Here is a 12,694-nt window from a genome sequence, read left to right on the forward strand (position 1 = left end):
CCAGCAAACTTCTTTCTTCAAAGCCTACAGCAAGAATTACTAAAAAGTATTGAATTCTCAGCCAATAATCCCCAAATTCTTTTCAATCTTACCCTTTCTTACTTACTTAGCCTTCATAATGCCACTTACACATTTTCTTCTGAAAACAGCCAGCAGTTAACCAACCTATTCCGGGCCATTCAGCAAGATGACACCAAGCTAGGAGCAGGTGTTGATCTGTTGGAAGGTAGGAGAGCCCTGCAGAGGGACCTGGCCAGGCTGGATGGGTGGGCAGAGGCCAATGGGATGAGATTGAACAAGGCCAAGTGCAGGGTTCTGCACTTTGCCCACAACAACCCCAAGCAGCACTACAGGCTGGGGACAGAGTGGCTGGAGAGCAGTCAGGAGGAAAGGGACCTGGGAGTACTGATAGATAGTAGGCTGAAGATGAGCCAGCAGTGTGCCCAGGTGGCCAAGAGAGCCAATGGCATCGTGGCCTGCATCAGGAACAGTGTGGCCAGTAGGACAAGGGAGGTTATTCTGCCCCTGTACTCAGCACTGGTCAGACCACACCTTGAGTGCTGTGTCCAGTTCTGGGCCCCTCAATTCAAGAAGGATGTTGAGGTGCTGGAAGATGTCCAGAGAAGGGCAACAAAGCTGGTGAGGGGCCTGGAGCACAGCCCTGTGATGAGAGGCTGAGGGAGCTGGGGGTGTGCAGCCTGGAGAAGAGGAGGCTCAGGGGTGATCTTGTTACTGTCTACAACTACCTGAAGGGACATTGTAGCCAGGTGGGGGGTGGCCTCTTCTCCCAGGTAACCAGCAATAGAACAAGGGGACACAGTCTCAAGTTGTGCCAGGGTAGGTCTAGGCTGGATGTTAGGAGGAAGTTGTTGGCAGAGAGAGTGATTGGCATTGGAATGGGCTGCCCAGGGAGGTGGTGGAGGCACCGTGCCTGGAAGTGTTCAAGAAAAGACTGGATGAGGCACTTAGTGCCATGGTCTGGTTGATTGGATAGGGCTGGGTGCTAGGTTGGAATTGGTGATCTTGGAGGTCTCTTCCAACCTGGTTGATTCTATGATTCTATGAAGTCAATGCTCATGCAGCTAGGAGCATACACTGCAGGCTTCATGCCTCCATGCCGCTCGCTGTACCCCTAGACAATAATCACCTGTGGGTAATTCTCTACCAGCTATGGTGGCAAGGTAAGCCTTGTGCACTCAGTGAGAAGTACTTTTCACCTCCTGTGATGTGTGAAATGAAGAAATAAATGTGAAAAGAAAAACTACTTTTCTGGCCTGCCTTTGACAAGCACCACCCTGATGAAAATTGCTATCGCTGACCCCAGCTGTTTGAGCCTGACCAAAACAGTATGAAACTAGTTTCAAGCCTGTTTCAGTAATAGTTTGACATTTGCTGATTCCTAAATGGAAACAGAAGGTGGTTTGCAACCACTGCTTGTGTACAGAGCTTCCCTGTTACTGGAGTCACAAACTGCAGAGCCTGTTTTGCAGTTCCAGTCTGCTGAGCTCCTGCAGGAGCATCACAGCACATTCACACTCATCCTCAGCAACCCTGCTGTTACCAACATAGCAGCCTGTGAAACACTGATCTTAATGCTAAGATAGAATCATAGAATCAACCAGGTTGGAAGAGACCTCCAAGATCATCCAGTCCAACCTAGCACCCAGCCCTAGCCAGTCAACCAGACCATGGCACTAAGTGCCTCAGCCAGGCTTGGCTTGAACACCTCCAGGGCTGGTGCCTCCACCACCTCCCTGGGCAGCCCATTCCAATGCCAATCACCCTCTCTGTGAAGCACTTCCTCCTAACATCCAGCCTATACTTCCCCCTTGCTTTTGACTTGATCACCTCCAGGGTGAAGTGCTAAAAGCCTATTTCATCCTTTGGTCAGCAGGCTAAAGGTGTCACTTGGGCAGCAGCCCAAATAAAGGTGCTTAAAATCCCGTTGCCTGCTGCAGTTGGAGTATTTATTGCTGGCTGTGTTCCTGAGTTGCAGAAAGTATTGCTGTAGGCAGTGAATATATTCTGAAATGCCACTCTAGTCAGAGCTATTAAAAACAAGGCTATCAATATGTCTTACATTTTTAACTCAGTTAACTTGGATGACCTCTTTGACAGTTGAGCAGCATTTCATTTACTCTCTCCGCTTCCCGCAAGCTGAGGAGGTGTAAACACAGACCAGAATCCTGCTATCTACCTCTCTTAATTTCTTAATACCACAGCGTTTCACAGCCACCTTGTATTGCTGCCCTTTGCTCCCTCTACAGGATTTTTCTCTGTTGGAGATCTGCTGCATCAACATTAACTTCCCTGAGGATACACATCAGTCTGTCATGTTGGAATTTAGGTAAATTTAGGGCCCCTCAATTCAAGAGAGATGTTGAGGTGCTGGAAGGTGTCCAGAGAAGGGCAACAAAGCTGGTGAGGGGCCTGGAACACAAACCCTATGAGGAGAGGCTGAGGGAGCTGGGGGTGTGCAGCCTGCAGAAGAGGAGGCTCAGGGCAGAGCTCATTGCTGTCTACAACTACCTGAAGGGAGGCTGTAGCCAGGTGGGGTTGGGCTCTTCTGCCAGAAAACCAGCAATAGGACAAGGGGACACAGTCTCAAGTTGTGCCAGGGCAGGTCTAGGCTGGATGTGAAACAGGTAAATCATACCAGCCCAGGGAGGTGGTGGAGTCACCATCCCTGCAGGTGTTGAAGCCAAGCCTGGCTGAGGCACTTAGTGCCATGGTCTGGTTGACTGACTAGGGCTGGGGGATAGGTTGGACTGGATGATCTCGGAGGTCTCTTCCAACCTGGTTGATTCTATGATTCTATGATTCAATGTCAACAAAAGAAACACAGAGAGCAATCCATTGGCACCAGTGTGCAGCATCTCAGGCTTAGGGTTGCTTACTTTATTTTGACACCTGAGCATGAACTGATTGCAGGCTGACTTGTAGCTTTTTTTCTCAATATATGGCTCTGTGGCCCATCAGGAACTGAAAATGGTTTGTGGACACAGTTTATCAAATGTATATAGCTCAGTGTCAATCACTGTCTCTGGTATTAGTGAGTCTTAGGTAAGGATGGAGATTTCTGAAGCTTTCCCTCAAAATAGCCTAAGCAAAGTTGGTTAGAAAGTTAAAGCTACTTTGTTTTGAAATATTAAGTAGCTGTGGCATTTCATCTGCATCCTCCTCCAGTGCTTTTTTCATGCTCTTTTCTTTCTAGGTGCTATGACAGATTTAGCAGAGTCTCTCTATAGAATCATAGCATCAGTCAGGGTTGGAAGGGAACACAAGGAGCAGCCAGTTCCAACCCCCCTGCCATGCCCAGGGACACCCTACCCTACATCAAGCTGCCCACAGCCTCATCCAGCCTGGCCTTAAACACCTCCACGGATGGGGCCTCAACCACCTCCCTGGGCAACCCATTCCAGCCTCTCACCACTCTCATGCTCAACAACTTCCTCCTCATGTCCAGTCTGAACCTACCCATCTCCAGCTTTGCTCCATTCCCCCAGTCCTGGCCCTCCCTGAGAGCCTGAAAAGTCCCTCCCCAGCTTTTTTGTAGCCCCCTTCAGAGGAGGCCATTCTCAGAGGGGCCATTCTCAGGTTCATAAGAGTAATTTCCAAGCTGTGTCCTGCTTTCTTGCCTGTCTTTCAAAATTATGTGTATGTTTTCATTTGTAGCTGACTTTGCTGGTTTTAATTTTCATATAAATAACCTCCTTTTTTTTTCTTTCCTCTCTTTATAAATTTCCTGCTGCTCCAGGGAGGTTTTTGGGGGTTCCCTTGCACTTCTCCTGGCTTATTTTTTTCCAATTCTTTTCATTCCTTCCTTTTCCTATCTTTATTCCACAGTTTCTATGGTTTTCACAACCTTTTCAATAGTTAGTGGCTGATTTTTCCACCTGTTCTCACACTGAGGTGGGTTTACATACCAGAGTCTGGAAATGCCTTCACCTTTCATCTATTTTTCCTCTCTCCTGCTCATTGGTTCTCCCCTTGGAAGCCTATTCCTCGTGTTTGCTTCATTTTCATTTTGAATCTCTATTTGAAGTGTTTCCTATCTTACATTCCTTCAAGCTCCACCTCAGCTAGAGGCATGCAGAATGATATTGCAATGTATCTGATTTCCTGGGGGACCAACTTTTCTGTTTAGATGAGTTGATGCTGAAAAGAGATATTCCAGGTAACAGGATCATCTCTGTTGCTTGTAAATGCAATCAATCTGCTTTCCCTTTTGCTCTTAAATACAAACCTGGGAATTCCCAATTGCACTATCCATACAACTACTTTTACTCTAGCATTAACACTATAATTCCTCTCTCAGCCTGCTTTCCCCCCAGTCCTCTATAAGACCTGCTCCTTACATAGAATCAAAGAACCAACCAGGTTGGAAGAGACCTCCAAGATCATCCAGTCCAACGTAGCACCCAGTCCTAGCCAGTCAACCAGACCATGGCACTAAGTGCCTCAGCCAGGCTTTGCTTCAACACCTCCAGGCATGGTGACTCCACCACCTCCCTGGGCAGCCCATTCCAATGCCAATCACTCTCTCTGCCAACAACTTCCTCCTAACATCCAGCCTAGACCTCCCCTGGCACACTTTGAGACTGTGTCCCCTTGTTCTGTTGCTGGTTGCCTGGCAGAAGAGACCAACTCAGCTCTGTCCAGTCAACCACACCATGGCACTAAGTGCCTCAACCAGGCTTCAACACCTCCAGGGACGGTGACTCCACCACCTCCCTGGGCAGCCCATTCCAATGCCAATCACTCTCTCTGAGAAGAACTTCCTCCTAACATCCAACCTAGACCTCCCCTGGCACAACTTGAGGCTGTGTCCCCTTGTTCTGTTGATGCTTGCCTGGCAGAAGAGACCAACCCAGCTCTAGCCAGTCAACCAGACCATGGCACTAAGTGCCTCAGCCAGGCTTTGCTTCAACACCTCCAGGGATGGTGACTCCACCACCTCCCTGGGCAGCCCATTCCAATGCCAATCACTCTTTCTGCCAACAACTTCCTCCTAACATCCAGCCTTTACCTCCCCTTGGATGCCTTCCAAAGGGGCATGAAAGATTAAAACACCAAGTCCAGATGGCACAGTGTGTAATCACAGGCAGATGACATTCCCAAACTACAGGCCTTTTTTGTTGGTGGTTGGTTTTTGGCTTTAATTTCTCCAGACCCTGGGTCTTTATTCACCTTAAAGTATCATATCATTGCCATTTCCTAGTTCTGCACATTTAATTTCACAGAGTTCCACACCAGTAGGTTTTCAAGTGTTTGTTCCCCTCCAGTCTTCTTGGAAGCCATCTGATTTTACAATGAATGTTTATCCCTCGTGTGATAATCTTCAGTTCAAGAGGTTTCCACCCATCATTTGCATATCTGATTTTACAGGAGGCAATCACTAACCTCTATTAATTTCTACAGATGGGTGATTAACCCCAAACTGGTAATTAAAAAATCAAATTATTACCATAAATAGTCATAAAAATAAAATTCCTTAGATCTTTATGTATCCTTGGAAGCATCTAGTGAGTTTCAGTACAAAAGAAAGTGGTTAAAGCTTATGGAATAAGCTGTAATAATTCCACAATTATGGAATCTTGAATACTGTGTTAGGTTTTGGGCTCCCCAGTTGAAGAGGGACAGGGATCTGCTGGAGAGGGTCTAGAGGAGGGCTAGGAGGATGATGAGGGGACAGGAGGGCATGGCTGATGAGGAGAGGCTGAGGGACCTGGGGCTGCTTAGTCTGGAGAAGAGAAGACTGAGAAGGAAGTATCTGAAGGCTGCCAGGAGGGGGGGGACAGGCTCTGCTCACTGCTCCCTGGGACAGGACAAGGAGCAATGGGTGTAAGTTGCAGCACAGGAGGTTCTGCCTCAACACAAGGGGGAACTTCTTTCCTGTAAGGGTCCCAGAGCACTGGAACAGGCTTCCTAGAGAGGTTGTGGAGTCTCCTTCTCTGGAGACTTTGAAGGCCTCTCTGGATGTGTTCCTGAGTGATCTGTGTTAGATAGGATTGTCCTGCTCTGGCAGGGGGGCTGGACCTGATGATCTCCTTGGGTCCCTTCCAACCCCTGACATCCTGTGAGCCTGTGAACAGGTTGCCCAGGAATGTGGTTGAGGCCCCATCCCTGGAGACATTCAAAGTCAGACTTGACAGGGCTCTGAGCAGCCTGATCTAGTTGATGACTGTGCTCACTGCAGGGAGGTTGGACAAGATGACCTTTGAGGGTCCCTTCATTGCATTCTATGATTTTTCTGTAGGTCACCGAAGCACAAATGAGTATATACTAAGAAGGGCAAAAAAGATATCAAGGAAGTTAGAGATTCAAATTTAGGACTCAAAAGGAGAAGGAAATTCAGTGTTAAGATGCTTCATCTTACTGTCTAAGTGAGTGTAAAATTTTCTAGCTCTGATAAAACAACACAATTTCCTCTGACATGATTCCCAGATACAGCTGAACCATTTCAGCTGAAGCTTCCCAAGCGATTCAGCTTGAGGCAGACACTCCATCTGAATCCAAATGGTTTAGATTTGGCCAAGGTACAAGCATTTAAGAAGAAGATCTCACACCAGTAAATACTTGGTAATCTGAGCTAGAGGCACCCTTATTTACCCAAGCTCTAACAGCTTTCCTGATCAGATGCAAACAGCTGTTTCCAAGAAGCCACTGTGCAATGCTGCAGTTTTGGCTGCACTTCAGTACCAGATAACAGGATTTTTATGCAGTGCTGTGATAAAGCAGTGACAGTGATCATAATTATCATAAAAATCTTCTTCCCTATCAGCAAAAATTAGCCTCTCACCAGAGCTGGTCAAAGCTCTCTGCTTAGGGCTACTGGGAATAATTCTGGACTGAGCATTACAAAGCAGTCTGTAATGATGGGAGCTGAGTGGTCCCCAGTGTAACTCCTTATTTAAATGGAGCTACAAACCCTCCATTTAGAATTTATTTGGCCTAACAAAGAGGGAAGAATTAATGAGATTTACATGTAGCAGTTGGATCAGAACCCACCTGGAGTACTGCATCCAGTTCAGGAACCCCCATTACAAAGAAGGATGTGGAGATGCTGCAGCAGCCCGGAGAAGGGCCACTGGGATGCTCAGAGGGCTGCAGCAGCTCTGCTGTGAGCACAGACTGAAAGAGTTGGGGCTGTGCAGGCTGGAGAAGAGAAGCTCCCAGGTGACCTTCTTGTGGCCTTCCAGGATCTGAAGGGGGCTACAAAAAAGCTGGGGAGGGACTTTTCAGGCTCTCAGGGAGGGACAGGACTGGGGGAAATGGAGCAAAGCTGGAGATGGGTAGGTTCAGACTGGAGGTGAGGAGGAAGTTGTTGAGCATGAGAGTGGTGAGAGGCTGGAATGGGTTGCCCAGGGAGGTGGTTGAAGCCCCATGGCTGGAGGTGTTTAAGGCCAGGCTGGATGGGGCTGTGGGCAGCCTGCTCTAGGATAGGGTGTCCCTGCCTATGGCAGGGAGGTTGGAACTGGCTGATCCTTGTGGTCCCTTCTGATCCTGACTGATGCTATGATCCTTGGGGTCCCTTCTAACCTGGCATCCTGTGATTCATTTGTGTGCTTACACACAGATTTAAGAACTTCCTTCTGTGAAGTGTGCTAGTTTGAAGCTGGCCAGGATGGTTTGGTGAGAAGAACTAGATTACAGGCTGTGGCAAGAAAACAAGGCTGATGTCTACTGCGCTCATAGGATTGCTGAGATGTATAAAAACATAAGTCAAGGCATAGATAAGACACAGCACATCACTCTCACTTGGGCTGCTGGCTGAGCTGCATCTCACTCTCTAACCTCACCCTCCATTTTGGGACTAATCCACTTTGCTTCTTAACCCCCTGGCAGAACCTCCATTCTTCCTTGGGACTGGGGTAAGGTTGAGAGGGGTAGGGGGAAAGTGCAGGGGTGGTTGGGAGCCCCTCCTGGGGACTCAGGTTTCTGGGAGGGCTGTTGTGTTTCTGTATTACCTTTTACCTTGTCTATTTCTGTCTATAACTGTAAATCTCTGCTTGTCTATTGTGCTAGCTGTAAATATAAGCTTCATTCAATTTCCAGAGCTGGCTGAGTCTAGTCTGGGTGATTTCTAAAGTGTGGGGGGGCAGGGAACACCCAAACCATCACAGTGAAGGCTTTGGAGCGAAGCTGGAGATGGGTAGGTTCAGGCTGGAGGTGAGGAGGAAGTTGTTGAGCATGAGAGTGGTGAGAGGCTGGAATGGGTTGCCCAGGGAGGTGGTTGAGGCTCTGTCCCTGGAGGTGTTTAAGGCCAGGCTGGCTGAGGCTGTGGGCAGCCTGCTCTAGGGTGCCTACCCATGGCAGGGGGGCTTGGAACTGGCTGCTCCTTGTGTTCCCTTCCAACCCTGACTGATTCTATGATTCTATAAATCCACATATATGAAAACAAGAAAGCTGTAAGCAGCATTGTTTACTGCAGAACAAAAGCTCTGAAATGATTTATTACAGCTTCCTAACAAACCATTTCCTTTTAATCACTACCACGTATAAAAAATACTGAGCAGGAAATGTCATTAGAATAAATTTTGGACCAATCACAGCAATAAATAAATGGAATGAGTTTGTTATTGACAGATCTCCTCTGTGAAAAAATACTGCTTGCTGAGATGGCACCTCACACCTAGAAGGAATGCTGAAGAATGAGCTTGACATTGGTATGCAAGGTGCAGAATAAAATATATGCAGGGAGGGAGTTTTTGTCTGCTAATTAAGAGTAGTGGATTGTAACAAGATTTCTGGAGATTAACATGCCTTGCATAAATCACTTGAACAAACACATTCAAAGGAGGATATCTCAGGTTGATTTACCTTGTCTGGGTTTAATTCTGAAGTTCACTGAATGCCAAGCTAAAGCAGCACGACTGCAGAGTTCACAGGGGGAGTTTGAAGTGCTGCTGCTCTCTCTTCTGCCCCAGCAGAATCACAGAATCATAGAATCAACCCCCAGTCAGCCACCACGTTGCCCAATGCTCCTTGCTACCTCGAGGTTAAAACTGAGCAGAACAGGCTTGAATATAGAATCATAGACTCAACCAGGTTGGAAGAGAGCTCCAAGCTCATCCAGTCCAACCTAGCACCCAGCCCTGTCCAGTCAACGAGACCATAGAATCATAGAATCATAGAATCAACCAGGTTGGAAGAGACCTCCAAGATCATCCAGTCCAACCTAGCACCCAGCCCTAACCAGTCAACCAGACCATGGCACTGAGTGCCTCAGCCAGGCTTTTCTTGAACACCTCCAGGGATGGTGCCTCCACCACCTCCCTGGGCAGCCCATTCCAATGCCAATCACTCTCTCTGCCAACAACTGTGAAGAACTTCCTCCTGACATCCAGCCTATACCTACCCTGGCACAACTTGAGACTGTGTCCCCTTGTTCTATTGCTGGTTACCTGGGAGAAGAGGCCACCCCCCACCTGGCTACAATGCCCCTTCAGGTAGTTGTAGACAGTAATAAGATCACCCCTGAGCCTCCTCTTCTCCAGGCTAAACAGGCCCAGCTCCCTCACTAAGTGCCTCATCCAGGCTTTTCTTGAACACTTCCAGGGATGGTGACTCCACCACCTCCCTGGGCAGCCACAAAGCTGAGGAGAACTTGCTCTTGCTCTTTCACACGTTATGCTCTTAGCCTTCTGCCTCCTTTGGTTCACTCAACACATGCATGGGCGTTCACCAACATGCAATCACCATGGAATGTTTAAGAAGAGCAATGAGAAAGCGACTAAAAGGCAGGATGGATCTGTGGATGGATTTCTTGCTAACAGAGGACGTGAACTGATGACCATGAGCAATCCGTGCTGCAGAGTGTCCTTGAATCCGTCCTGGAGGCAGGAACTAAGGCAGTGAAGTAATTTCCCACATGCAGCTGCAGGAGGCAGGGTCTGCTGGCCGCAGGAGGCTGACCCTACAAGTTGTTTATGTAAGTTTAACCTATCTGTACCTCACACATAGCCTTAAGCCTACCTGTGCCTCCCACATGTACCAATCTTAACTAAGCTAGCTATGCACACCTCTTCCAAGTTAGAATCATAGAATCATAGAATCAACCAGGTTGGAAGAGACCTACAAGCTCATCCAGTCCAACCTAACACCCAGCCCTAGCCAGGCAACCAGACCATGGCACTAAGTGCCTCAGCCAGGCTTTGCTTGAACACCTCCAGGGATGGTGACTCCACCACCTCCCTGGGCAGCCCATTCCAATGCCAATCACTCTCTCTGCCAACAACTTCCTCCTAACATCCAGCCTAGACCTCCTCTGGCACAACTTGAGACTGTGTCCCCTTGTTCTATTGCTGGTTTTCTGGGAGAAGAGACCAACCCCCACCTGGCTACAGCCTCCCTTCAGGTAGTTGCAGACAGCAATGAGGTCTGCCCTGAGCCTCCTCTTCTGCAGGCTGCACACCCCCAGCTCCCTCAGCCTCTCCTCATAGGGGTCATCCAGTCCAACCTCAGCCTCTCCTCATAGGGGTCATCCAGTCCAACCTAGCACCCAGCCCTAGCCAGTCAACCAGACCATGGCACTGAGTGCCTCATCCAGGCTTTTCTTGAACACCTCCAGAATATAAATCACTGCACCACTGCAATAAAGGAGATTGTTGGAGAACAATTATTTAACCACACTGGTGTCACAATTGTTACTCTGGGGTGCAACGCTGGCATGGATCTAAACCACAGCTCAGGCCTCCTAGATGGCCTTGACCCAGCATCTGCCACTTCACAGATCATAGTTGACCACAGACCACAGCTGACCACAGATCATAGTTGGGATGATACATTTTGACATGCTACTTAGAATAGACAGCTGTCAGGGCAGCAGTTCTTATCTTGTCTTCTAAAAAGAGCCTCTCCATGACTTCATAATGCAAGCAATAAACAACAAACCTATGGAGAGTTCTGGGGAATTCTGATAGGAGCTGGAATGCTCACCTGTGTTAAGTGAGGGAATAACACAGCTTCTTCTGCTTGGGTTTCTGTGTGCTAATGTTTTTTATCTTCCTAAGTGGAGAACTGTCATTTTTCATCAAAGCAATTACGTTGTTTAGAATCATAGAACCAACCAGGTTGGAAGAGACCTCCAAGATCATCCAGATTAATCCCAATGCAGCTCTTCTGTTTTAATGTATTTGTGTGTAGCTCTTCTTGTTCAATGTATTTGCCATGCTATAAACAACAAACAAACCTTCCCCCCCCAAAAAACGGCTGAAATAAAGTTGCTTTGAGATTCATCTTTTATGTGTGTGTGTTGGGGGTGGGGAAATAAAACCATCCTCTTATGTCATTCTAAAACTGTAAAAGCAGCTTTTCATTTTAGACTTGAAAGAGTCAGTTATAACTAAGGATAATTGTCTTAGTTTTGTGCAGTAGATCACTCTGGTGATGCTGTTGGCAAGGTTTTGCACTTCCAGAATGCTTAGCATTTAGCTCAGTGACGTAAATATCACATATGAATTCCTATAATTGCTTTCAGCTAAACTCTACATATAGATAGCTTCCTCAGAGGCTTGAAATAGAGCAAAACTATAGTCCTTTTAAGGCAATGAAATGCAGAGGCTGGAGCTGGATTCTGGTGACTTCCAAGATGCGGTATGAAGATGGAGGAAGGCAATTCATAAGGTTGGAGCAATCCACTCAGTGTCTTTGTTTTATGGAAGTGGGATACAAATATGAATGCACTACAATATCCTCCATTCCTGCACCACAGCTACATAGAATCATAGAATCAACCAGGCTGGAAGAGACCTCCAAGATCATCCAGGCCAACCTAGCACCCAGCCCTAGCCAGTCAACCAGACCATGGCACTAAGTGCCTCAGCCAGGCTTTGCTTCAACACCTCCAGGGATGGTGACTCCACCACCTCCCTGGGCAGCCCATTCCAATGCCAATCACTCTCTCTGCCAACAACTTCCTCCTAACATCCAACCTATAGATTATTCCTTTCAGCTTGGTATGATTTACCTGTTTCACACTGAATGGTTTTTCTGTTCCTCATCAATAGATTAGCTCAGTCACTGTAGTTGCAAATCTTTCAGGTGAGCTACTATGAGAGACAACAAATATTCAAGTATGCAGTGCTGTGAAGCACCGAAAAACGTTTGCAGCTGGTGCAGCCCGAGCTATGAGTTTCTATGGAGTATTGTTCAGTTTACCATGGAAATCTATCCATATCTATGGAAACCTATCCATGTCTATAGAAATGCTGGCCATCTGCACACAAATATGAATTCCACAGCTTCCTCAGCGTTTTTATCAGAAGAGGACCTCAACAGGCTGGATGGGTGGGCAGAGGCCAAGGGGATGAGATTGAACAAGGCCAAGTGCAGGGTTCTGCACTTTGGCCACAACAACCCCAAGCAGCACTACAGGCTGGGGACTGAGTGGCTGGAAAGCAGCCAAGAGGAAAGGGACCTGGGGGTACTGGTAGATAGTAGCTGAAGCTGAGCCAGCAGTGTGCCCAGGTGGCCAAGAGAGCCAATGGCATCCTGGCCTGCATCAGGAACAGTGTGGCCAGCAGGACAAGGGAGGTTATTCTGCCCCTGTACTCAGCACTGCTCAGGCCACACCTTGAGTACTGTGTCCAGTTCTGGGCTCCTCAATTCAAGAGAGATGTTGAGGTGCTGGAAGGTGTCCAGAGAAGGGCAACAAAGCTGGTGAGGAGCCTGGAACACAAAGCCTATGAGG

The 12,694-nt window shown here is 47.7% G+C and overlaps 1 protein-coding gene across 2 annotated transcripts in view; it reads right to left on the bottom strand.

The window, feature by feature from the left end:
• The window catches only part of SUSD4 (sushi domain containing 4), a 127,309-nt gene that overhangs the window by 16,307 nt on the left and 98,308 nt on the right, over positions 1-12,694 (bottom strand). The gene's annotated exons all lie outside the window — the stretch shown is intronic.

This window comes from Pogoniulus pusillus, chromosome 25 (assembly GCF_015220805.1).
Source record: "Pogoniulus pusillus isolate bPogPus1 chromosome 25, bPogPus1.pri, whole genome shotgun sequence".
Classification (NCBI taxonomy): domain Eukaryota; kingdom Metazoa; phylum Chordata; class Aves; order Piciformes; family Lybiidae; genus Pogoniulus; species Pogoniulus pusillus.